At 44.7% G+C, this 25,032-nt stretch overlaps 1 protein-coding gene and 1 long non-coding RNA gene across 2 annotated transcripts in view; one reads left to right on the top strand and one right to left on the bottom strand.

The window, feature by feature from the left end:
• LOC143776164 (uncharacterized) overlaps positions 1-6,736 on the bottom strand; it is a 49,606-nt gene extending 42,870 nt beyond the window's left edge. The window contains exons 1-2 of the long non-coding RNA XR_013215781.1: positions 6,601-6,736; positions 892-955 (exon numbers count right to left, since the gene is read on the bottom strand). This is a non-coding gene — a long non-coding RNA (uncharacterized LOC143776164). The remainder of the gene's footprint in view (positions 1-891; positions 956-6,600) is intronic.
• Positions 6,664-25,032, top strand: part of RAP1B (RAP1B, member of RAS oncogene family) — a 92,227-nt gene continuing 73,858 nt past the window's right edge. Inside the window, exon 1 of the mRNA XM_077265240.1 lies at positions 6,664-6,968. The gene's annotated coding sequence lies outside the window, so the exon portion shown is untranslated. The remainder of the gene's footprint in view (positions 6,969-25,032) is intronic.

Below are 25,032 nucleotides of genomic sequence, written 5' to 3'. Positions count from 1 at the left end.
ACCTGACAGATGTGTCTTCTCTTTCTTCTAGGTAGATCAGGGGAGACTATCAGGATGTTGTCCAAATACACCACCATGGAAGCTTTGAGGAGGTCTGGGAAGATATTTATTTATTGATACATGAATAAAATACATTTAATAAACCCCTGTGTACAGTGAAAAAAAGTCTATGTCTGAAAAAATCTGCATATTAATGATTTTTGGCAGTGTTAGATTGTCAGACATATAGGGAAAAAAAACCAATAAAAAATGTTTGATCCCCACAGCATTATAGTAACATAGTTAGTTAGCAAGGCCGAAAAAAGACATTTGTCCATCCGGTTCAGCCTATATTCCGTCAGAATAAATCCCCAGATCTACGTCCTTCTAAAGAACCTAATAACTGTAAGATACAATATTGTTAAGCTCCAGGAAGACATCCAGGACTCTCTTGAACCCCTCGACTGAGTTCGCCAATACCACCTCCAAAGGCAAGGAATTGCAGATTCTCATTGCCCTAACAGTAAAGAATGTCTTATGATATCATAGACTTACTATATATCTGAATGTGTTAGATTTTTTATACATTAATTAATATCTATTCACATATATAAAAATATGCACTATGGTTGTGTTATTTCAGATCAAAATATATATCATCCCAGGTTATATCACATATAATGGGCCAATTTAGCCTTAGGATGTCCACTAGGCTGTAGCTGCCTAGCAGCAGAGGTTGGCACCCTAATGATACAGGATTTGTCCCCCTGCTCCACGGTGGCTTGTCCTCAGTTGTCCTAGTTGTCCCTAGATACTATGATAACACAAGAACTTTCTATTCTAGACAACATAGGTACTATTCTACAAGGCATTGCAAGCACACCCCATATAGATAACCAAGATAAAACTTACTGTTTTGTTGTTCAATCAGGATATCAGTCTTTGTGTCTCATGCCTCGACGCATTTCTCCATATACTGGATCATCAGGAGGCCCAATTCAGAGGATATGAGAAAAAGAGATAGCCATTAAAAGGGAGGATAATGACATGTCCATTGTGATATGCCATATTGCATATTTTTATATATGTGAATAGATATTAATGTTTAAAAAATCCAACAAATTCACATATATACTAAATCTATAATATCATAATGCTGTGGGGATCAAACATTTCTTAATTGTTCTTTTTTCCGCTATATGTCTGACAATCTAACACTGTTAAAAATCATTAATATGCAGATTTTTCCAGACATACAGTAGATTTTTTTTCACTGTGCACAGGGGTTTATTAAGTGTATTTTATTCGTGTGTCAATAAATAAATATATGTTTTAAAAGGGCTTTATGTACACTAGTGCTAAACCACCCTTGATCTAAATTTTTTTATATACTTTAGAGGTCCGGGAAGATGTCATTAATCAATTCCTTAAACATGGAGGGCGCGCTGCACAGACTAAAGTAAAGGGCATGACGAGACACTCTTAGTGACCACACGAGTATTAAAGGCCGCCTCCTATTCGTCGCCCTTGCAGATCCAGATGAAGTTATGAGCCCCTCTTAAATCCAGTTTGATGAAAACTTTGCCACACTGATTCTGCCAAATAGCTCAGAAATCAAAGGCAGGGGGGACGTGTTCTTAATGGTGATTTTGTTAACCCCTTAGTGACAGAGCCAATTTGGTACTTAATGGCCAAGCCAATTTTTACAGTTCTGACCACTGTCACTTTATGAAGTTATACAGTAGCTCTGTAAAGCTTCAATGTATCCCACTGATTCTGAGGAATGTTTTTTGTGACATATTGTACTTCATGTTAGTGGTAAACTTTCTTCAATATACAGTAACTTGCGTTTATTTATGAAAAAAAAACGGAAATTTGGCAAACATTTTGAACATTTTGCAATTTTCAAACTTTTAATTGTGTGCCCCTAAATCAGAGAGTGGTGTCACACAAAATAGTTAATAAATAACATTTTCCACATGTCAACTTTACATCAGCGCAATTTTGGAAACATTATTTTTTTTGTTAGGACATTATAAGGGTTAAAAGTTGACCAGCGATTTCTCATTTTTCCAACAAAATTTACAAAACCATACTTTTTAGGGACCACCTCACATTTGAAGTGAGTTTCAGGGGTCAATATAACATAAAATACCCCAAACTGACCCCATTCTAAACACTGCACCCCTCAAGGTGCGCAAAACCACATTCAAGAAGTTTATTAATTCTTCAGGTGCTTCATGAGAATTAAAGCAATGTAGAAGGAAAAAATGAATTTTACTTTTTTCTCAAAAAATTTACTTTGGAACCAAACTTTTTTATTTTCACAAGGGTATCAGGAGAAAATGGACCACAAAATTTGTTGAGCAATTTCTCCTGAGTATGCTGATACCCCATATGTGGGGGAAAGCCACTGTTTGGGTACATGGCAAGGCTCAGAAGGGAGGGAACACCGTTTGACTGCAAAATTGGCTGGAATCAGTGGCGTGTGCCATGTCGCATTTGGAGACTCCCTGATGTACCTAAACAGTGGAAACCCCCCAATTCTAACTCCAACCCTAACACAGCCCTAACCCCAACACACCCCTAACCATAATCCCAACCCTAAACACAACTCTAACCCCAACGCCACAACCCTTAACCGCAACACAACCCCAGCCCTAGCTCTAACCCTAGCCCCAAGCCCAACCCTAACCCTAAATCAACCCTAACCCTAGCCTAACCCTAACTAACCTCAACCCTAGCCCCAACAATAACCCTAGCCCAACCCTAGCTCTAACCCCAACCCTAACCCCCAACCCTTACCCTAATGGAAAAATGGAAATAAATACATTTTTTTATTTTATTATTTTTACCTAAGAGGTGATAAAGGGGGGTTTAATTTACTTTTTTTTATTAGTGTCTATCACAGTGAACAAAATTAACCAATAGGAAAAATCTCCTATTGTTGCCAGGTGCATGCTGGCAGATCTCAGCGGCGCATTGCGCATGCACCCGCCATTTTCTTCCTGGAAGAAAACTCAGAGGGCTGGGGGACACAGCCGGAGGGACCGGGGACACCGAAGGTACCAGGTGGGCTCAGGGGACTGCATTGTTCTCTCCTCTGATGTGCTAGATCATATCAGAGGAGAGAGAAATAAATAGGAAATCAGACTTTTTTTGCGGTCGCCGGTGTTCGCAACACTGGGGATGGTAAAAACCGACCTGAACCATGTTCTCTGGGTTCTCAGCTACCCCCGATAGCCAAGACCCAGGAGATTTTCCAACGCTGAGGGGAGCTATAGCCTTATTTCTCAGCGCCGTTAAAAAGCAGCGCTGAGGAATAAGTACCCATAACTGCCACCATTAAAAGGCATATCGGCGGTAGTTAAGGGGTTAAGGCCCCAATAGTCAATACAGAGACATAGGGAACCATTCCTCTTTGTAGTGATAAAGAAACTGGCACGGGCAGGAGAAGAGGACTTTATGGATAAATCCTTTAGCTAAGTTTTCTTGGATGCATTTTGACATGGCACGAGTCTCAGGTAGGAATAGAGGATACAACCAACCCCAGGGTGGAGAAGTGTCAGACTGAAGATCAATGGGACAATCGTAAGGTCTATGGGGTGGCAAGACCTATACCTTCACAAAAGACATCTACAAAGGCTCAATGATAAGTGGGCAGAGAAGAAAGGTTCAAAGGCACGGAAGGTGGAGACTTGGGCAAGGCCTTGTCAAGGCAGTTAGTAGCACACAACGGTCCCCACTGAAGCACCTGGCCGGTGGACAAGTCAGCAACCGGCACGTGTCAATGCAACCATGGAAGGGCCAGGAGAAGAGTTTACTGATTTAAATAAATTTTTTCGGAATGCAGGACTCAAGTTGTTGTGTATGTAGGTAGCTGAAGTTGAAGAACTAGGTCCTGAAGGATGAAGATTGCATGGGATCCAGAGTTAAATGAGCTGCCGACAAGAGACACCTCTCACCCCAGGACAGGGTGACCTCAGTCTATGGTTTTGGAGAGCAATCTTTTTAAACTTAGATCATCTCTCCGACCAACCCAAAGTGCTGGAGTTTCTTGGCCTTCCTGATACAGGAAAGATATATATCTTTGTGCCGTGTTAGCCAGTAGATCGAAAAATATCTAGATTTAGGACTCTCAAATCTAAATATTTTTCAGGCGTTCCTGGGGACTAACGAACATACTGCCCTTTATCTTTACAGTACATTCACTTGTTCTCTCCATACCTTCGCTGTCGCTGTATACAGAATGTTTGGCCTGGTCCACTTGCATCGGCTCTAGGTGTGGCTTGTAACAGCAAGAGGTCATGGAAGGTTGGAGCCAGCCTGGTTGAGTGTGTTCCAGAGTTCGCTCATGGAAACGTGAATAAATCCTAGTAGCCAGATCTATAAGGGCAACCAGGGAAGATGGTAGATCTCTGCCAGCCAATTAATCCTTAATACAACAGTACAGACTCTGCCAGAAGGTCACCACCAGGGTTTCTTCATTCCAAGCCAGCTCCACAGCAAGGTCACAGAAGTGTGAAGCATACCTTGACTCAGAGTCAAAAGGTACAAGGCAGCTGAGGAGGAGCTGCCTGGTACGTTGAATACTGTTCGGAACATCTCCAGGAATTTTCCTAAATTGCCAGTCTCTGGACCTCCACAATTCCACATGGGACTAGGAGTGCCCTAGTCTTTCCCTGCCCTTACGATTACTCCTGAAGGTGGAGACGCCGGGTTCACGTGCCTTGCTATGCTTCTATTTCAACTCGGATCTGTCCTCACCACCACCCAGGGAAAGCTGAAGTGTATAGGAACACAATAACCAGACAAACGAGGGAAGAAAGACAGGGATAAATGAAAATATCAACCATATAAAATACACACACACCGAACAACAGAGTGGGACACAGGGGAGTTAAAGGAAAGAGAAACCAAACAGGAGAGGATGAGCCATAAGTGTGTAAAACTCTGAATCCCAGCAGGCCTGAGTGTCTGCAGCTGTTAGGGCACATTCTAGTTAAAGTTCTTTTGTTATATCCTGGCTTTGGCTCCAACACAGCTTGCATGGCCAACTTAAGTATCGCTGTATACCACTTCTACATCACAGCGTAGTGCAAGTGAATGGGATCTCAGTGTGACCTGCAAGGTACAGAAAAGAACAATGCAAAAAGTCAGCTAGGTGGATTTTTTCTGACTAGCTTGTTGCGGTACTTATGGGTAACAATGTGACCCCATTCACTTGAATTGGGCTGTCATGCAGCAATATTTGGCCATGTGTCATGTGTAGCCCCAGTATAATTATGATTATGGGGGGGTCCCGGGTTTTATTCATCTACTGTATATAATAATACATTAATTTGTATAAAAACAAACAAGCAGAGTTGGTCACAGAGGTGTAACTACTTGTATAATAGGTGCAAGGGTTTCAATCGCACGTGGGCCCTGTAGGGTAGGGGGGCCCCATATGTTTCTTTGCTCCATATGAAAATACTATTACTAGTAAAGACCTGTTAGTTGGGGGCCCACTGAAGATTCTGCATTGGTGCCCACAAGCTCTAAGTGACACCACTGGTTGGGCAGATTGATGGCTGGGAGTCGGGACTCTGCTCCATCGGCCACTGGACGGGAGGCTCATGAATCTCTTAGGCTATGTTCACATTTGCGTTGTGCGCCGCAGCGTCGGCGCCGCAACGCACAACGCAAACAAAAACGCAGCAAAACGCATGCACAACGCTGCGTTTTGCGCCGCATGCGTCCTTTTTTTCATTGATTTTTGACGCAGCAAAAATGCAACTTGCTGCGCCCTCTGCGCCCGGACGCGGGCGCCGCAGGGACGCATGCGGCGCAAAACGCAAGTGCGACGCATGTCCATGCGCCCCCATGTTAAATATAGGGGCGCATGACGCATGCGGCGACGCTGCGGCGCCCGACGCTGCGGCGCAGACCGCACATGTGAACGTAGACTTATCTTCCAGGATCCGCGATGCGGTTTTTCATTTGCTAGGCTGGCGTGGTGTATTGTGATGCACAGATGACATTGTGTCAACCCGGCCAATCAAACGCCGCGTCAGGGACCCTGGAAGGTAAGGGATTAATGAGCCCCCGTCCAGTGGCCAGAGACTACTGACCTGGCGATGGAGCGGAGTCCTGCGAATCGTGCTGCTGCCCATCTCTACAAACTGCCCAGTTTATTAGGTTGTGAAAAGCTGTGGGAGCAGCCGGTCAGCCTGTATGAATAGTGCACTGCTTATGTAGGGGCCACCTTGGCATTGGGGCCCCCGGGAACCCATCTGCTCTTCTGCCAGCCGTTGCCCGGCTCACATAGTGCGCGGAGCTGAGGCCATGATTGCACACTACTGCTGAATTCTCTGAGGTGACCCCAATAGTTGCGAGCAGTGGGGGTCCCAGTGGTAGGACGCTACTGATAATTTCTCATCTATCCCTGCGGATAAATGTCGCTAGTAGGCCGCCCTATTAGTTACCAGTGTGCGCTGCTCACAGGCTGAGGGAAATGCGGGGTTCCTTCAGGTGTCAGTCTCTCACAAGCTGTGACCAGTCCAACTTGTCGCATTGCCTCACCAACTGTGCGACTTTCTGCACTTCTGAGCAACTTTCTAACGCTCTATTGTTACACACCTGAGCACATCTCACACACTTCTGCCCTCACGTTTATTTGATATTCCACAAGTGTCCCGCTACACCGGCAGGAATAAGGGCTGCAAAGTGCCCCACCCCATGCAGTGAACGGGTTAACTCTCGTGGCCGCGCTGAACTCTGCCTCCTCAGAGACGGTGACGTGCAGCGCGACCGCGCGCAGCCGGATTCTCTGGAGCGCGCACGGACTGAGGGAGACTGGCGCGGTGACGTCACGGGAGGGGGAGAGCTGGGAGCCTCACCCAGGCTGGGTTGGTGGCGCTGTGTGTCCCGAGCGGAGGAGGACAAGCGGGAGGCGGCGGGGATCCCAGGCAGCGCCCGGGCCCATCCAGGAGAGGGAGGACAGCGGGGTGAGTGTGCGCGGAGGCGGGGGCGCGTGTTCCCGGGATAACCGTGGTAGCCTTTAGGGCTCCAGGATGGGGCAGTGAAGTGCGGGCCGGGCCCAGGTGCTGTCGTGCTGCGGTATACGGCTGTGTGTCTGAATTGGGGACTTGTCGGTAACTCTGTGAGCAGCAGGGGTGTGGGCAGCGCGCAGACAATGGCTGGGTGTGCGGCAGATGTGGCAGTGCAGGGCTGGCCACTCCTGTCATTTTCTGCATACTTGTAATGTTTGCCATGGCACTCCTCTGTGTGCAGGCGCCCCTCTGTGCGTGCAGGCGCCCCTCTGTGCGTGCAGGCGCCCCTCTGTGCGTGCAGGCGCCCCTCTGTGTGTGCAGGCGCCCCTCTGCGTGTGTGCAGGCGCCCCTCTGTGTGTGCAGGCGCCCCTCTGTGCGTGCAGGCGCCCCTCTGTGCGTGCAGGCGCCCCTCTCTGTGTGTGCAGGCGCCCCTCTCTGTGTGTGCAGGCGCCCCTCTCTGTGTGTGCAGGCGCCCCTCTGTGCGTGCAGGCGCCCCTCTCTGTGCGTGCAGGCGCCCCTCTCTGCGCGCGCGCAGGCGCCCCTCTGTGTGTGTGCAGGCGCCCCTCTGTGTGCGCGCAGGCGCCCCTCTGTGTGCGCGCAGGCGCCCCTCTGTGTGCGCGCAGGCGCCCCTCTCTGTGTGCGCGCAGGCGCCCCTCTCTGTGTGCGCGCAGGCGCCCCTCTCTGTGTGCGCGCAGGCGCCCCTCTCTGTGTGCGCGCAGGCGCCCCTCTCTGTGTGCGCGCAGGCGCCCCTCTCTGTGTGCGCGCAGGCGCCCCTCTCTGTGTGCGCGCAGGCGCCCCTCTCTGTGTGCGCGCAGGCGCCCCTCTCTGTGTGCGCGCAGGCGCCCCTCTCTGTGTGCGCAGGCGCCTGACTGCTCCGGAGGGCACCAGCTTTCTCCAGGCATCTGTCCTCTGAAAGTTCCTGTGCTGCACAATGTCTCCCCCCAGGCATTGCTTGGCCTGCCACTACTAGGCGGCTGTGTTAACCCCTGGAGCGCCAGGGAGGATGACTGCGGAGCAGCTGAGGTCAGGTAGTAGGGACCAGTGAGACATGGCAGCGCTACAATGGGCAGAGCCCCGCTACCTACAGCAGCATCATTCCTCTGCTATGGACATATGAAATAGTGAGAGAACTGAGCCCCACCTAAACCATGAGCGGAAAGAGGTCTCTGAGCAGAGGATCCCCTCCCCTCTGTGGCCTGCAAAAGGGAAGGAAGAGCAGTGGCCTTTGGAAAGAATGTTGGTTCCTGCTGATGTGTAGTGACTGCGTAATAGTTAATAAATGTCACCTGTTTCCCTGTGCAGTGTATAGCTGCCATCAGTGATCAGGCAGATCGCGGAGATCTAACCCGGTATATTGCTTTTGTTACTGGCGTCAGCCTTAGCAAAGAAATAGGCATTGACATTGGCAGGCGATGGCTTCACAAAACAAGGAAGGCCAGATTGTATTAGAGCAGATGATGGGTCTCATCCACCGATGGAACTTGTGTAACTCCTTACTCCCTTTTGTAAAGGGCTTAGTCTCTCTTTTATTTGTTGCGCTTCGTACCGGTATTTACAAACATGGCTACTTGGTTTGTTTTATTTCTCAAGCCTGGTGTATCTAGTTGTCAAAATCATCTGGACTTGTAGCTATCTGGAGACCAGTTGAGTTTTGACTTCTCCCTATTAGATATTGCTGTGGGACATTCACAACCCATAGGAGCTATTAAATTAGCATAAAGGCGTAGTAAGCAGAACGAGGAGCTAAGCATATGCCCTCTAGGACCGTGAACATACTATTCTGACAAAGATTTAATCTTCTGGTTACTCAGCATTGAAAATGTGTTTGCAAAAAACTCAGTATTTAAAAAAAAACAAAAAACTTTCTAATCGTTCTTGTGACGCTTAACTTGTCCCCACTGCTTACTGGTACTGTCTTAACACACCGGAAATGCCTGTTTAGCCGGCTGGCCATCGGCAGAGGTGGGTCATTGTTGTGGCTAATGGTTAGCTGTGCTGGCATCTGCTCTCTGTTGGGATGTGACCAGCAGAGACCCCGGAGGTGTCGTGGTAGCAGCATCAGGAGATCATGAGTATCACTTCCCCTTTTTTTTTTTCTTTTAATAAGTTCTTTATTTTTTTTAAAAACTACCGTATATTGCAATAAAAAAAAAAAAATTCCGCTAGAGAGCTCCTTTAAATGCAAGGCTGGTGAGCTTTAGACGTTTCCGTAGAACTTCCGTAGCATTTCTGTACCTTTTGTGGAAATTGGGTTACTTGCGTTTTTCATTACTTTTTTTTTTTTAAAACGTGCTTTTTTTTTTTTTACTGCTTTTTCTGCCTCTGTTTGGTGTGACCTGCTTTAAATAAAGCTGCTTTGTTTTTGAAAGTTCCTGGTATTTGACATTCTCAGGTCCAAAGTACCGTACATGTGTTTTTGATGCATTTCTGTCACGATAAGGGACTAAAAACGCATGTGCGTTTCTTATTTACGGATTTTCCGCACATATGTAAGTCTATGGGGAAATTCCACACAGAGAACTCAGTGTACCAGCCAGAGAAATTAGCCTGCTGCGGATTGGGACCACGCACCGCAGGTCAGTTTACGCAGCATAATCAAGAAGCTCAGTGCGTATGAGATCTCTATAAATGCCATCCACTTTTCTGGTACTGTAAAACATACAGTGTCATAACGTGATAAAAGCTCATCGTGGGAACACAGCCTTTATAGTCCTGGCTCATCTGTTCCTTTTAGCAGGATGCATATAACTGCAAAGTACTAAGGCTTTTTCAGGGTAAGCATGTTTTAAAATGTTTCTCTGTAAAAACTGCAATGCCAGGTACCACCTAGCACAACCATAGTAAAACAAGAACTTGATATTTACTATATTGTTTAAAGGGAACCTCTCACCCCCAAAATCGAAGGTGAGCTAAGCCCACCAGCATCAGGGGCTTATCTACAGCATTCTGTTATGTTGTAGATAAGCCCACGATGTATCCTGAAAGATGAGAAAAAGAGGTTAGATTATACTTACCCAGGGGCGGACCCGATCCGGTTCTGGTCCGATGGGCGTCACGATCCAGTCCAGGCCCTCCCATCTTATTATGATGACGTCCTATTCTTGTATTCACGCTGCGGCTCTGGTGCAGGCGTACTTTGTCTGCCCTGTTGAGGACAGAGCAAAGTACTGCAGTGCGCAGGTGGCGGGAAAGGTCAGAGAGGCCCAGCGCCTGCGCACTGCATTACTTTGCAACAACAGGGCAGACAAAGTACGCCTGCGCTGGAGCCACAGTGTGAAGACAAGAAGAGGACGTCATCCTATGAAGATAGGAGGCCCCGGACCGCGACGCCCATCGGACCGGGACCGCCCCTGGGTGAGTATAATCTAACCTCTTTTTCTCATCTTTCAGGATACATCGGGGGCTTATCTACAGCATTACAGAATTCTGTAGATAAGCCCCTGATGCTGGTGGGCTTAGCTCACCTTCGATTTTGGGGGTGACAGGTTTCTAAAGCCAGCCTCGGCTGTCCAAGTCAGGATCATTTATTTATTTTCATAATACTGTGTTTAAATGTAGCGGTCATGCTGTGGCTTTAAACTTTAACATCCCTGTGCCACTTCTGGTCTTTACACTGTTTTCCAGCACAATCACTTAGGCTATGTGCACACGTCAGGATTTCTGGCAGAAATTTTCCTGACAATAACCAGACATTTCTGCCAGAAATCCGCATGCGATTTTACCGCATTTTTGACGCTTTTTTTGTGTGTTTTTTCCCAATGCATAGAATAGCAATGCAAAATTAATGAACATGCTGCTTTTTTTACCGCAATGCGTTTTTTTCGTGGAAAAAAACGCACCATGTGCACAAAACATGCAGAATGCATTCTAAATGATAGGATGCATAATGTATGCGTTTTTAATGAGTTTTTATAGCGTTTTTATCACAAAAAAAGCGAAAAAAATACGAAAAAACCTGAACGTGTGCACATACCCTTAGGGAGGTGAAATAGCTGTTGTCTTTCAGTACTACAATATCCATTACAATGGTCATTTTCCTGCAAGATTAATTGTGCAGTGAAACTGTGGAAAGAACGGCTGCTACTATTTGAAGAAACCTCGTGACTGATTTTTGAATCCAGCCTTGGGTTCTGTTCACACACAGCATAAATGCTGCTTTTTTTTTTCTGCTGCTTCTTATCCGTATATGTGTTGCAGGTGTCCCTACCATTGTACTCGATAACAATCGTGTTGGATTATTGCGTATGTTTTTTTTTTTTGTTTTTTTTAAATACATACCTCTTCCCCCTTATTTGATGCAGATTTTTTGTAAGTCTTTGGTTCTGCACTTAAAAATGCAGCTTTTTTTTTTTAAGGCTTCCAATGGAAAATCTAGTGTCTTTAGACACACTGGGCATGAGTTTTCATGAAATCATATCCACTTTGCTTGGACAGTCAAAATTTGCAGAAAAACTCAGTGTTTACACTGTGTGGGAACATGGCCTTAGATTTCTAATTTGCCATTTATTGGGATCTCAGTTGGTACTTGTCAGAACTATTGTCACATTTTAGTCAACTAGGTTGACTTCTTTTATGCACTAGAAATGTTGGACACAATTGGTCCTCTCTTTATGATATGAATGAGTGTGACAGATGGACAGATAATTTTGATTTGCTTTGTTGAATTTTTTTTTTACGTTGCATCATGTTGTAGTTGAACATGGCAGCCTTCACAGACCAAACATGAATGACAAGAGTACGGTAGTCTTAACTCCTGATCTCTTGTTAAAAATTTAGTATTAAATCAGTATTTTCATCTGTTTTCAGACAAAACCAGAGGTGAATCATGAACACAGAAAACAAGTAATGAAAGAGAGAGAGGGGGATACTTTCCAGCTCCAAAGTTCGGCTCACTATTTATTTGTATGGGGTTCAAGTTTGGGGTCAGTTCTGGTACCCGAACCGAACTTTGGACTAAAGTTCAGATGAACCCAAATTTCCACAGGTCCACTCATCCCTTCAATTGACTGATTCAGTTTATGGGGAAATCTGGAGAGGGCTCACAGCAATCATATGTGTGTGGCCATCTAAATTTCCTTGTAGTGTGCAAAAAACATCTTTATTCTGAAATTGGGCACTTTCTCTGGTGTAATTGTAAGGGCACCGCCATAGCAATAAGTGTGCCCTTGGCACCCAGTGCTATGTAGATTACACAATTGTATTGCTATTTGTGTGTGTGTTGCGGAAGTTCCGGAGAATACAATGCACTGCATATAATGTGTGTAATATCCACCATCGTAGCTGTCAAGGTCTTTTTAACCTTTAACAAAACATTATTGTGAATTTATACTTCTGTTCTATTAAGGCCCTGTTCACATCACATTGTTTTAAAAGTCATGTACTGTGTGGTGTACAAATTTATCAGGACTCCATATGATGGAATCAAGTCCAGTACCGTACTCTATTCCCTATTGGACTTACTATTGGCCTCCACTTGGCTAATGTAATGCTATGGACATATGCACTAAACGAACGTCACAAACATGTGAACATGGCTAAGATTAATGAGGTTGTGTGGCTTTCCACTTTGGGACTGAGGGTAGAGATATCCAGAGAGATTACAATAGGATATATACACTTCTAAACCTTGTAAAATTGCAATACCGAGCAGAAAAAAAGGCGTGAAATGCTGAAATTCACAGGATGGGTAGGCATGTTAGTAGGCAAAGTTCTTCAAAACAACTCGATCGAGTATGAGCGCCACTTACAGAAATACACGCACTTACACTCAATGGCATGCTCTTTCTGTAAATGAGTGTATCAATAGGTATCTGAAGAATGTTCTGCCATGCTGATGAATGCACTTGGACAAACAAATAATCAAGATCTCCTGCTGGCAGCTCCCTTTACAATTTGCCGACCAGTGATGTCCCAGATGTTCTCGAAGGGAGACAAGTCCGAAGACGCTGCAGGTCATGGTAGCACATTTAGGCCACGCAAGCTGCTCACAGCAGCACAGGCAACACGTGGTCTGGCATTGTTGCGTTGTAAAGTAGCTCCTGTGACACTTGTTGTCCCAAAGGCTGATGGGTGGGGTGCCAGCTCAGACTCTTATTGGGATATTGAAGATGAATATTAGCTACCTGAAAAAACACTTTTTAGTTTTCATTCACACGTCAGTATTTATCTGAATTTGTGTGTCTAAACACAGAACATGTATCAGTCTCTCAATTATAGTTTTTGTCTGCAAGCTCCACTCCTGATTTTGACATACAAACACTGATCCAAAATACTGATGGCATACTGACGTCTGAATGAGGTTTTCGTTATATTCAGCTAATGCTTAATGTGAATTGCTGTCATTGTAAGTTCTGTATACTCTCCACTGCCCACTCCATGGAAACAATAAGGCCACTTTCACACATTAGGTTTTTCAGTCAGGCACAACCCGGCGAATTTTGAAAAATTCGCCAGATCCGTTTTTTTCAGAGTTGTATTAGTGACAGATGGCTTAACATTTCATCCTTTTTTTTGCCGGATACGTCAAAAATATCTCTCTCTCTCATCAGCTAATCGGATCCAGCAAAAAAAAAATCTCATCCGTTGCATCAGTTTTCTTCTGATGTTGACGGATCCAGCATGACGGCAAAAACCTGTTGTGTGAAAGTAGCCTAAGGGTATGTTTCCATGTTCAGGAAACGCTGTGTGTTTGACGCTGCGTAGAGCCGCAGCGTCCAGATGTTACAGCATTTTTTCATGAAATCCTGTCTCCACTATGCATTAAAAGACGCATGCGGCAGACCTGCGGAAACGGGCATGCGGCGCGTCTATTCAGAACGCAGCATGTCCTTACAATGCTGTAACAACGCATGAACAACGCAGGTGACCTGCCAGTGACCTCAGGTGCAGATTTGGTCAGGATTTTACACAAATCCTGATGCAATCCTGAACGTGGACACATACCCTAAAGGTACCGTCACACTTAGCGACGCTGCAGCGATACAGACAACAATGCCGATCGCTGCAGCGTCGCTGTTTGGTCACTGGAGAGTTGTCACACAGACAGCTCTCCAGCGACCAACGATGCCGAGGTCCCTGGGTAACCAGGGTAAACATCGGGTTGCTAAGCGCAGGGCCGCGCTTAGTAACCCGATGTTTGCCCTGGTTACCAGTGTAAAATGTAAAAAAACAAACATACTCACCTTCGCGTCCCCCGGCGTCCGCTTCCTGCACTGACTGAGTGCCGGCCCTAACAGCAGAGCGGTGATGTCACCGCTGTGCTGTACTTTCACTTTACGGCCGGCAGTCAGTCAGCGCAGGAAGCGGACGGCGAGGGACGCGAAGGTGAGCATGTACTGTTTGTTTTTTTACATTTTACACTGGTAACCAGGGTAAACATCGGGTTACTAAGCGCGGCCCTGCGCTTAGTAACCCGATATTTACCCTGGTTACCATTGTAAAACATCGCTGGTATTGTTGCTTTTGCTGTCAAACACAACGATACATGGCGATCTGACGACCAAATAAAGTTCTGGACTTTAATCAACGACCAGCGATATCACAGCAAGATCCTGATCGCTGCTGCGTGTCAAACACAACGATATCGCTATCCAGGACGCTGCAACGTCACGGATTGCTAGCGATATCGTTTAGTGTGACGGTACCTTTAGCAATCCAAATCTTTATTTCCTCGATCCATTGATTTTTATCTATGTAGGAACTTGTTAATCGCTCCTTATTAGTCCCTACTTAACACGTGTAATTTTTTACTCATAAAATACATGGATGTCATGTTAAGGGATTTGGATTGTCACTGTGTGCATTTGATTGTTGGCTTTTGCTTTGATTTTCCTTTTGAGAAACTTATTATAGTGCGTCTCTACGATTTTAACCTTCTTTACCAAAGCAATCTCATCATCTTTATTTTATCCATTATTTTATCCATTTTATATGGAATGAAATGCACTAGTGTAAACCAGTAGGACTATTCACATGGATTGGTTTCTCTTTTTTTGTGTGTGTGTGTTTTGCAAAAAAGTGGAATATGATATTTTAATCCATTTTACTGCTAGAATATGCCCATAAGTCTGTGGGGAGTGGTTAAAATATGGATGCATCAGTATTTGTATGTATTCCTATAATTTTTCTGTTTTGTTTTTACCCAATGAGGCTACGTCCCCACGATGAGCTTTTGGTACGTTTTGCTGTTGTGTATTTTTTTTGCATACAAGGATGGGTCGGGGGGGGGGGGGGGAGCTGAGCCATGCATACAAGGATGGGACAGGGGGAGCCGAGCCATGCATACAAGGACGGGATGGGGGGAGCCACACAGAGCAGGACAGGGATGAGGGGACAATACATACCCGGCTTATTCTCGAGTCAATGAGCTTACCCAGTTTTCCGATGCAAAATTAGGTGCCTCGGCTTATACTCGGGTCGACTTACACTCGAGTATATACGGTACCCATCCTGTAACGGCTTTTCCCAGAACTGTTACTGCTCTCAAGGGATTTCTCCTATAATTGTATGAATAAACTGACCACTGCATATTACCATTCTGATTGTTAATGGGGCATGTGTTGGCATGGTCAGCACTGACTGGACAGATTGTGGGGACTAGCCCTTTTGATAAGAGGAATGGTAACAGCCAATTGTCAATTCCATCATTACTTTTCAGGAGGACTAACAGCTTTATAATATGTTATTTTGAAAAGTATTTTAAATAGCTGGATTGGAAAAGTATCTGTATAAGGCTGTGTTCGTATTTTCGGTCAGTGTGTTGTCTTTCTGCTCAACGGACCACACACTGATCCAATAATAATAGCAATTTCTAGCATGTAGATGCAGACCGCTATCGTACTCGCTCTCATTGTGGAGGAAAACAAGGAGCTGCCCACTGAGCCACTGTCTGCAGTATGCAGACGTTGCTTCTTTTGTTTTTTTTCATACATAGTCTTAGGCTATGTGCACACATCAGGATTTTGTCAGGATTTTTCCTCAGGATTTGTAGCCAAAACCAGGAGTGGAACACTTAGAGGAAAAGTATAATAGAAACATATGCACCACTTCTGCATTTATCACCCACTCCTGGTTTTGGCTACAAAACCTGATGCAAAATCCTGACAAAATCCTGACGTGTGCACATAGCCTTAACCTGGTCTTTAATGTGCTTTTACACTACACGATCGTGGTAGTTGCATGACGGCATGCCAAGCGGTGGTCGTTTAATAGCTCCCCCCCAGGCAGATCTTACTTCCACTGCACATGGAACTATCAGTAATAGAGTATTCTAAGCACAAAGGCTGTCTATGTTCTCCGCAGTGCAGGTCCTGCCCAGGACTATGTGCTGCCGAAAAACGCTCTGGCACAACCATTGGCCAGTGTAAATGTACAAGGTATAAGGCCACGTTCAGTATTTGGTCAGTGTTTGTAAGCTAAAACCAGGAGTGGGTGAAAAATGCCGGCGTGATGCACAGGTTTCTATTATACTTTTCCTCTGCTTGTTCCACTCCTGATTTTTGGTTACAAATACTGATGTGAAATACTGAACATGTGAATGTGGCCTAAAGCTGACATTACGTGTAAGGATTAGTGATGAGTGAACGTGCTCTGATAAGGTGTTATGCGAGTGTCTTCAGCGTGCTTGAATAATATGTTCGGGACCCCACGGCTGTTAGACATCTGCAACACATGCGGGGATTTCCTGTTAGGCAACTCCTGCATGTGTTACTGCTGTCTAACAGCCGTGGGGTCCCGAACATATCATTCGAGCACGTTCGCTCATCACTAGTAATGATTATAATGTTGTTTATCCACCCCTTTTTAATTTATTGTTCTATATCCTACCAAGTGCCCAAGTGTGCTTCAAAAATAATAAAAAGTATACACTCGTCCTCTGTATCGCTGTTTGGTTCTCTCTAGTGATGAGCGAATATACTCGGTTCTCGAGATTCTCGAGCATGCTCAGGGGTCCTCCGAGCATTTTTTTAGTGCTCGGAGATTGTTTTCCTCACCTCAGCTGAATGATTTACATCTGTTAGCAGCTTTATTACATGTGGGGATTCCCTAGCAACCAGGCAATCCCCACATGTACTTATGCTGGCTAAAATATGTAAATCATTCAGCTGTGGCAATAAAAACTAAAACTGCGGGAACTAAAAAATACTCGGAGGACACCCAAGCGTGCTCGGGAAATCTTGAGTAACGAGTATATTGGCTGATCACTAGTTCCCTCTCTTCCGACGATGTCTGCCTGTAACCACTGCAGATTATGCTCCGACCATTCCAGAAGGTGTGTCTGGAGACTGACCCGAGCAGTTTATAGCACACTCAGGCTCCTGTTAACACAAAAGTGGGCAACCCTTCTAAGGCTACGTTCACATTTGCGGTCGGGCGCCGCAGCGTCGCCGCATGCGTCATGCGCCCCTATATTTAACATGGGGGGCGCATGGACATGCGTTGTGCTGCGTTTTGCGCCGCATGGCCGCAAGCGTTGGACGCAAGAAACGCTTCAAGTTGCATTTTTTTGCGTCCAACTTTCGGCCAAAAAGGACGCATGCGGCGCAAAACGCAGCGTTTTAGCGTGCGTTTTGCCGCGTTTTTGTTTGCGTTGTGCGCTGCGGCGCACAACGCAAATGTGAACGTAGCCTAAGACCTCATTGAGGTGTCAGTGACTTTTTTTTTTTTTTTTTTTCTTATGCAAACAATGGATTTTCATTAGTGTTTTGGATCAAATGTTCATCAGTTTGGTTAGTGTCCGTTTTTACAGTCTGAGTATAATCGGGTCCCTTTTTTTGTGCACATGAGAAGTTTTTGTGAGCTACTTTCATTTAAAAAATAAAAACACATGAAAAACAGAGGCCTCCAAGTACTGTCTGATTTTTATTTTTTTTCTTCCCGGTCCTATACACTTTGACTATTTTGATTTGTTTACGTAAATATACTTGTTTCACACTGGGGTGGTCTTCTGTGGATTATGCAGTGATACTACCATGTGTGAGCAGTGCCCTTCTTTTGTCACTAGACTTTCACGTTCTCCATAGTTTTGTGGTTAAGCTACACTTAACATGGTTCAGTAGCATGTACTGTTTTTCTCGTTAGATGATTATCATGTTATTCAGCCCAAGCTCACTAAGCCAAGGAATGGTGGAAAATAGTAGTTTGAGCTGCAATTGGAAAAATATGAATATTTTTTTTTCTCAGTATTTAATGCCTTTTCGAAGCTACTGTAAATGCATGCTATCAACAACTGAGGACTCTCCATTTTTATTATTCACCTGCTGGTGCCATATTTCTGCACTATCCCATGCAAACTATTTTTCCGCCTACACACTGGGTTTTGCTGGTTTTTGTTTTTGGAGGGAAGTGTGTGCACTGAATGTGTACCATGAGACAATAGCTCAAACTCCCCCATACACATAAAAAATTGTCTTAACCGCCTGATTTCGGTGGAATCAGTTGACCATCCAGTATGTATGGGGCCTCCCAACTCTCACCATTGATGATGTCTGGGGAAATGAGGATTAAATGGTCTAAATAGTCTGATTCTTGTTTTTTGCCTGCAGGTAAACTGATGATTCTGGCAATGGCTTTCTCTGCTCTCCCCATTGGGAGACACATTCTTGTGTATGGGAGCGTCGGGAGAGAGAGCAGTTTGCCAAACCATTGTTTTCCTGACAGTTATCTTGTGTATGGCCACTTCATGGTATAACCACTCCTGTGTATACGCAGCAATTGTTTCCATCTGGAAAATCTGCTTCCTATTACAGTAGCAGCGTTGTGGATGAGATTTCACAATTTGACTGGCACTGTGGAACCAAAATATGCATTATGTCAATTAATGCTGTGGATTTTACTGGTTTGACCTGTATGCATTGCATGAATTACGGTAAACATTGTGGTTTTTCAATGCAGATATTGCAGATAATGTGCGACAATTTACAGTGTAATGGATAGGGGTTTTTTTTGTTTGTTTTTTTTGCAATGTAGTGGAAATAATCCACATGTGCATACTGAAGTAGCATGTCAAGTCTGTCACAGATTGTCATAGACAATTCAGTGCCTGAAATATGCAAAAAATCCATAACAAAATCCACACATAACCTACTGATTTTGTTGTGGATTTTCAAGCTGGTAAAGCTCATCAGTCAGAAGCGATGATTTGCGTTACTGTAGCTGTTATGGAATGATTGCCCTTAGTAATCATTCGGATTGTGCCAGATATTCTTTACTTTAATGGCCTAATAAGGTTCTGTAAAGTCTTGCTATTAAACTGAGCCATAACTATTTCGTCCAACTAATCAGTGCTGTAACATTTTTAATTGCTGATGTGTGGGTTAAGAGTTCTGCACAGCAAGAAATCTGCCATGATGGGGGAAGTACTGTAAATATCATTACAATGTGGCGATTCTCGTACAATTTTTTTATCTGACAGAATTCAATTAGCATTTAGAAAAGATTAGAAACAAGTCTTAAGTTTGTCATAAATTATCCACTACCCGGACACCCCCTTCTTAAATATCGTATTCCTCCTTGTTAAATAAAACGGCCCTATATGTCCTCCCATTACTGGTGCTGTTCCATCAATGTCAACGCTAAATCTTCCAAGGCCCCTTTAAGTTCTTTTTCAGGATTTCGGTTACATTTTACCATGCTGTGAAACTGAAGCAGTTTGTACAATGTTTGACTCTGTTCTTTTGGCGCGGTCAGCCCTCTTTCCTACTAGTTTAGCTGCTGTGTATAATGGCCGATGTCACGTGATGACAGCAGCTAACCGGTCTTCATTGCGGTGACATTCTTACTGGCATCCCATCATGCGGTGGTGACAGTATGTACTATGTGTAAGTGTAATGATAAGACAAAGAGAACGCAGTAAGGGATCAGATGTATTACACTTCCGGCATAGTCACTGGCACAGAATGTGATGCCTTTTATCTATGCATCACTAGTGCGTGTCCTCGCTAACAATGCTGCGGGAATTGCTAAATTGAATATTAGTGGCAAATGGATAAGCATTAAAGTAATGTATTGAAGATTCCTCCTGGAATTAAATATACTTCAGTGATTCCTTTTATTTATTAACTCTAAAAGGCCTCATTTGCTTCCCCAACATATCCTTTGTAAGGGAGTGATGCAAGAGTCATGGATGGTGGGCTGTTAAGGTACTTTTGTCAATTTCCTGTATCCTCAGAACTGGTGACTGAGCCGTGCAGTCTGAATAGGAAATCGTTGGTCTGTGGCTGTAACCATGTGGATTATAGGTGGATCTCCCTAGATCTTTGCCTTCTCTATAGAATATCTGCTTGTTTCCGCTCCTCCTACCAGGATAATACAGTTCTTAGTTGAGAGCTGGATCCGTGCTGGGAGGGCTCATGTTCTTCCTTTTTTTTATTTTTTTTTTATTTTTTAGATGTGACCAGTGATTGTGATAAGAACTATTAATACCAGTATCATCATGTATACATCACACAGGCTAAAAAAGCAACCGCAGTCATTTAGAAAGACAATTTTTGCTCACAGTGTCTCACATAATTTCTTATTTGATGCCTCTGCAGTGATAAACCTTCCAGGGTAGCTGCAGTCACTGTGTTCTGCAGATACACTATTGTTGGGAGACTCATGCAGGCATATTAATCTGCAGTACGGCAACTTTATCCTCGCTGCAGATTGCTATATTACTACTGGCGCACCCCCAGCAGGTGGGTGGACTTTCATTTTTGTATTCATCCCCATCATACATGAAATAAGAAAATCACTACCGTGGCACGGGCTTCCCCTTATTGCTACATGGTTTTATGCAGCACCAATCATCGGCCTCAGCTACCCTAATAACAGATACCCTCCTCCCCCACAGGCTATGCAACAGCTTATTCAAGTGAAGCATGTCCACCGCTATTCATTGTTGGTTGGCTAGCCCTGGTCATCGATCATCAAGTCTCTATATTTCATTACATCAGCAGGGAAGTTATATTTCTAATAATATACAGTACAGACCAAAAGTTTGGACACATTTTTCTGTATTTTCATGACTATGAAAATTGTACATTCACACTGAAGGCATCAAAACTATGAATTGACACATGTTGAATTATATACTTAGCAAAAAAGTGTGAAACAACTGTAAATATGTCTTATGTTCTAGGTTCTTCAAAGTAGCCACATTTTTGCTTTGATGACTGCTTTGCACACTCTTGGCATTCTCTTGATGAGCTTCAAGAGGTAGTCACCGGGAATGGTTTTCACTTCACAGGTGTGCCCTGTCAGGTTTAATAAGTGGGATTTCTTGAATTATAAAATGGGGTTGGGACCATCAGTTGTGTTGTGCAGAAGTCTGGTGGATACACAGCTGATAGTCCTACTGAATAGACTGTTAGAATTTATATTATGGCAAGAAAAAAGCAGCTAAGTGAAGAAAAACGAGTGGCCATCATTACTTTAAGAAATGAAGGTCAGTCATTCCGAAAAATTGGGAAAACTTTGAAAGTGTCCCCAAGTGCAGTGGCAAAAACCATCAAGCGCTACAAAGAAACTGGCTCACATGAGGACCACCCCAGGAAAGGAAGACCAAGAGTCACCTCTGCTTCTGAGGATAAGTTTATCCGAGTCACCAGCCTCAGAAATCGCAGGTTAACAGCAGCTCAGATTAGAGACCAGGTCAATGCCACACAGAGTTCTAGCAGCAGACACATCTCTACAACAACTGTTAAAGGGAACCTGTCACCACGTTTTTGGAAGATGGGATAAAAATAGCGTTAAATAGGGGCAGAGGTGGGCGTTACATTAGTGTGTGTGTTATGCGTTTATTACCCACCTAAGTTGCCGAAATAACTTTGCAAAGTCTCCGTTTTCGCCTGTCAATCAGGCTGGTCAGGTCGCATGGGCGTTGTCTTCCCCCAGATTTGGCGTAGTTTTCCGTTGGTGGCGTAGTGGTGTGCGCATGCCCAAAGTCCGGAATCCTCTTCCAGGGGATTTAAAATAGCGCGGTGTTCGTTATTGCATTGGTGATCGGTGGGCGCGGCCATCTTCCTTTGGCCGCGCGTGCGCAGAAGCGGCGCTCTGCTGGCCGCGGCTTCAGGAAAATGGCCGCCGCGATATCCATCTGCGCACGCGCGGCATCCCGCGGCCATTTTCCTGAAGCCGCGGCCAGCAGAGCGCCGCTTCTGCGCACGCGCGGCCAAAGGAAGATGGCCGCGCCCACCGATCACCAATGCAATAACGAACACCGCGCTATTTTAAATCCCCTGGAAGAGGATTCCGGACTTTGGGCATGCGCACACCACTACGCCACCAACGGAAAACTACGCCAAATCTGGGTGAAGACACCACGCCCATGTGACCTGACCAGCCTGATTGACAGGCGAAAACGGAGACTTTGCAAAGTTATTTCGGCAACTTAGGTGGGTAATAAACGCATAACACACACACTAATGTAACGCCCACCTCTGCCCCTATTTAACGCTATTTTTATCCCATCTTCCAAAAACGTGGTGACAGGTTCCCTTTAAGAGGAGACATTGTGCAGCAGGCCTTCATGGTAAAATAGCTGCTAGGAAACCACTGCTAAGGACAGGCAACAAGCAGAAGAGACTTGTTTGGGCTAAAGAACACAAGGAATGGACATTAGACCAGTAGAAATCTGTGCTTTGGTCTGATGAGTCCAAATTTGAGATCTTTGGTTCCAACCACCGTGTCTTTGTGCGATGCAGAAAAGGTGAACAGATGGACTCTACATGCCTGGTTCCCACCGTTAAGCATGGAGGAGGTGGTGTGATGGTGCTTTGCTGGTGACACTATTGGGGATTTATTAAAAATTGAAGGCGTACTGAACCAGCATGGCTACCACAGCATCTTGCAGCGGCATGCTATTCCATCTGGTTTACGTTTAGTTGGACCATCATTTATTTTTCAACAGGACAATGACCCCAAACACACCTCCAGGCTGTGTAAGGGCTATTTGACCAAGAAGGAGAGTGATGGGGGTGCTACGCCAGATGACCTGGCCTCCACAGTCACCAGACCTGAACCCAATTGAGATGGTTTGGGGTGAGCTGGACCGCAGAATGAAGGCAAAAGGGCCAACAAGTGCTAAGCATCTCTGGGAACTCCTTCAAGATTGTTGGAAGACCATTCCCAGTGACTACCTCTTGAAGCTCATCAATAGAATGCCAAGAGTGTGCAAAGCAGTCATCAAAGCAAAAGGTGGCTACTTTGAAGAACCTAGAATATAACACACAATTTCAGTTGTTTCACACTTTTTTGTTAAGTATATAATTCCACATGTGTTAATTCATAGTTTTGATGCCTTCAGTGTGAATGTACAATTTTCATAGTCGTGAAAATACAGAAAAATCTTTAAATGAGAAGGTGTGTCCAAACTTTTGGTCTGTACTGTATATTTTCACTTTTTATCTGGTCTAAACCTATGGATCATCTTATTGCCACTTGCCTTACACAGCAGTCTTATAGCAAATTTAGGGATCATTCCCAAACATAAAGGTTGGAAAATGAGCTTCACTTACTATAGCAGCACTGACTTTGCAAACCGGGCAGAGAATTTACACAGCAAAAATTGACCGGCATTGCGGATTTGAAACTCAGTCTGTCAAATTATGTTAGTGTATTTTAATGGAAATCTGTCATCAGATTTTTGCCACCTAATATGAGACCATCATAATGTAGGTGCACAGACACTGATTCCAGTGATGTCACTTAGGCTACGTTCACATTTGCGGTCCTCGCCGCAGCGTCGGGCGGCGCCGCATGCGTCATGCGCCCCTATATTTAACATGGGGGCGCATGGACATGCGGCGCACTTGCGTTTTGCGCCGCATGCGTCGCTGCGGCGCCCGCGTCGGTGCGCAGAGGACGCAGCAAGTTGCATTTTTGCTGCGTCCAAATTCAATGAAAAAAACGACGCATGCGGCGCAAAACGCAGCGTTGTGCATGCGTTTTGCTGCGTTTTTATTTGCGTTGTGCGTTGCGGCGCCGACGCTGCGGCGCACAACGCAAATGTGAACGTAGCCTTACTGGGCTGCTTGCTGTACTTTTGATAATCTCCTGCTGACACAATCACTGTTTTATCATTAAAGGACTAATAAACCTGTTATCTGGTAGTCCTCCATATTTATGATCTCTGTGTAACTCCGCTCACTGGTAGCTTTTCTCTGGCAGCCTTCTGACCATGTACAGTGTACAATCAGGGATGTGGGTGGTGTTACACAGAGAACCTGTAGATCTGCAGCAGATAACTGTGATTTTGTAAAAAAGACAGCAAGCAGCCCAATAAGCGATACATGTCTGAAATCAGGGTGTCTCCCCCACTTTATGCTGCTCTCAGATTAACAGCCTGGTGACAGATTCCCTTTAAGGTTCAGACAACAGTTTTTCTTGTATGAGTGGGATCTGTGTTTTTTTACGGATAGCATTCGTGCATATAATAGTCTGTAGGGCTGTTCACATGTCCCAATTTTTTTTTCCTTTCCCTCTGTGCAGCTATAGAGACATGTCCAATGTTGATTTGGTTGTCAGATTAAACTTGGCAGTGAAAGTCTTTGGGTCATTGCAGAAATCAGACAGCACTTGTGTGCCAACCTTTGCTTACTGATAGGAGAAGGTGGAGAGACTGACTCGTTTTTTTTCCGTTCGTCAAACAACCTGACATTTGAATGAGGCCTAACGCCAATTTCGGTAAAAACACAAAAAAATGGACCTGCTGTGTTATTGAAGAAAGCAAATCGGAAGTTAAAAATAAAAAAAAAAATAAAAAAGTTAATCAAGAAGATTTTTAAAATCCGTCATACTGCTCTAGACACACAGGCTTTTGCATTTAGTGCTAATTTTTATGGTTATTTCCAAGCGGGCGTGGCTCACTGGATTCCTCGGAGGTGTGACTTCAGTCTGCTCTGCATTATTGCCCTGTGAGTGACACCTTCTTGGTAAAAAAACAGAATGATAAGCACCAAATAAAAAGGCCCATATCTCCAAAACCATATGGCAAATTAAAAAAAATAAATAAATAACAAATCAGTGAAGAACTGAATAC

The sequence above is a fragment of the Ranitomeya variabilis genome, chromosome 5 (genome assembly GCF_051348905.1).
Source record: "Ranitomeya variabilis isolate aRanVar5 chromosome 5, aRanVar5.hap1, whole genome shotgun sequence".
In the NCBI taxonomy this organism is placed as follows: Eukaryota; Metazoa; Chordata; class Amphibia; order Anura; family Dendrobatidae; genus Ranitomeya; species Ranitomeya variabilis.
Note: the sequence above shows the minus strand (reverse complement) of the source record. Positions and strands in the feature narration are given on the sequence as shown.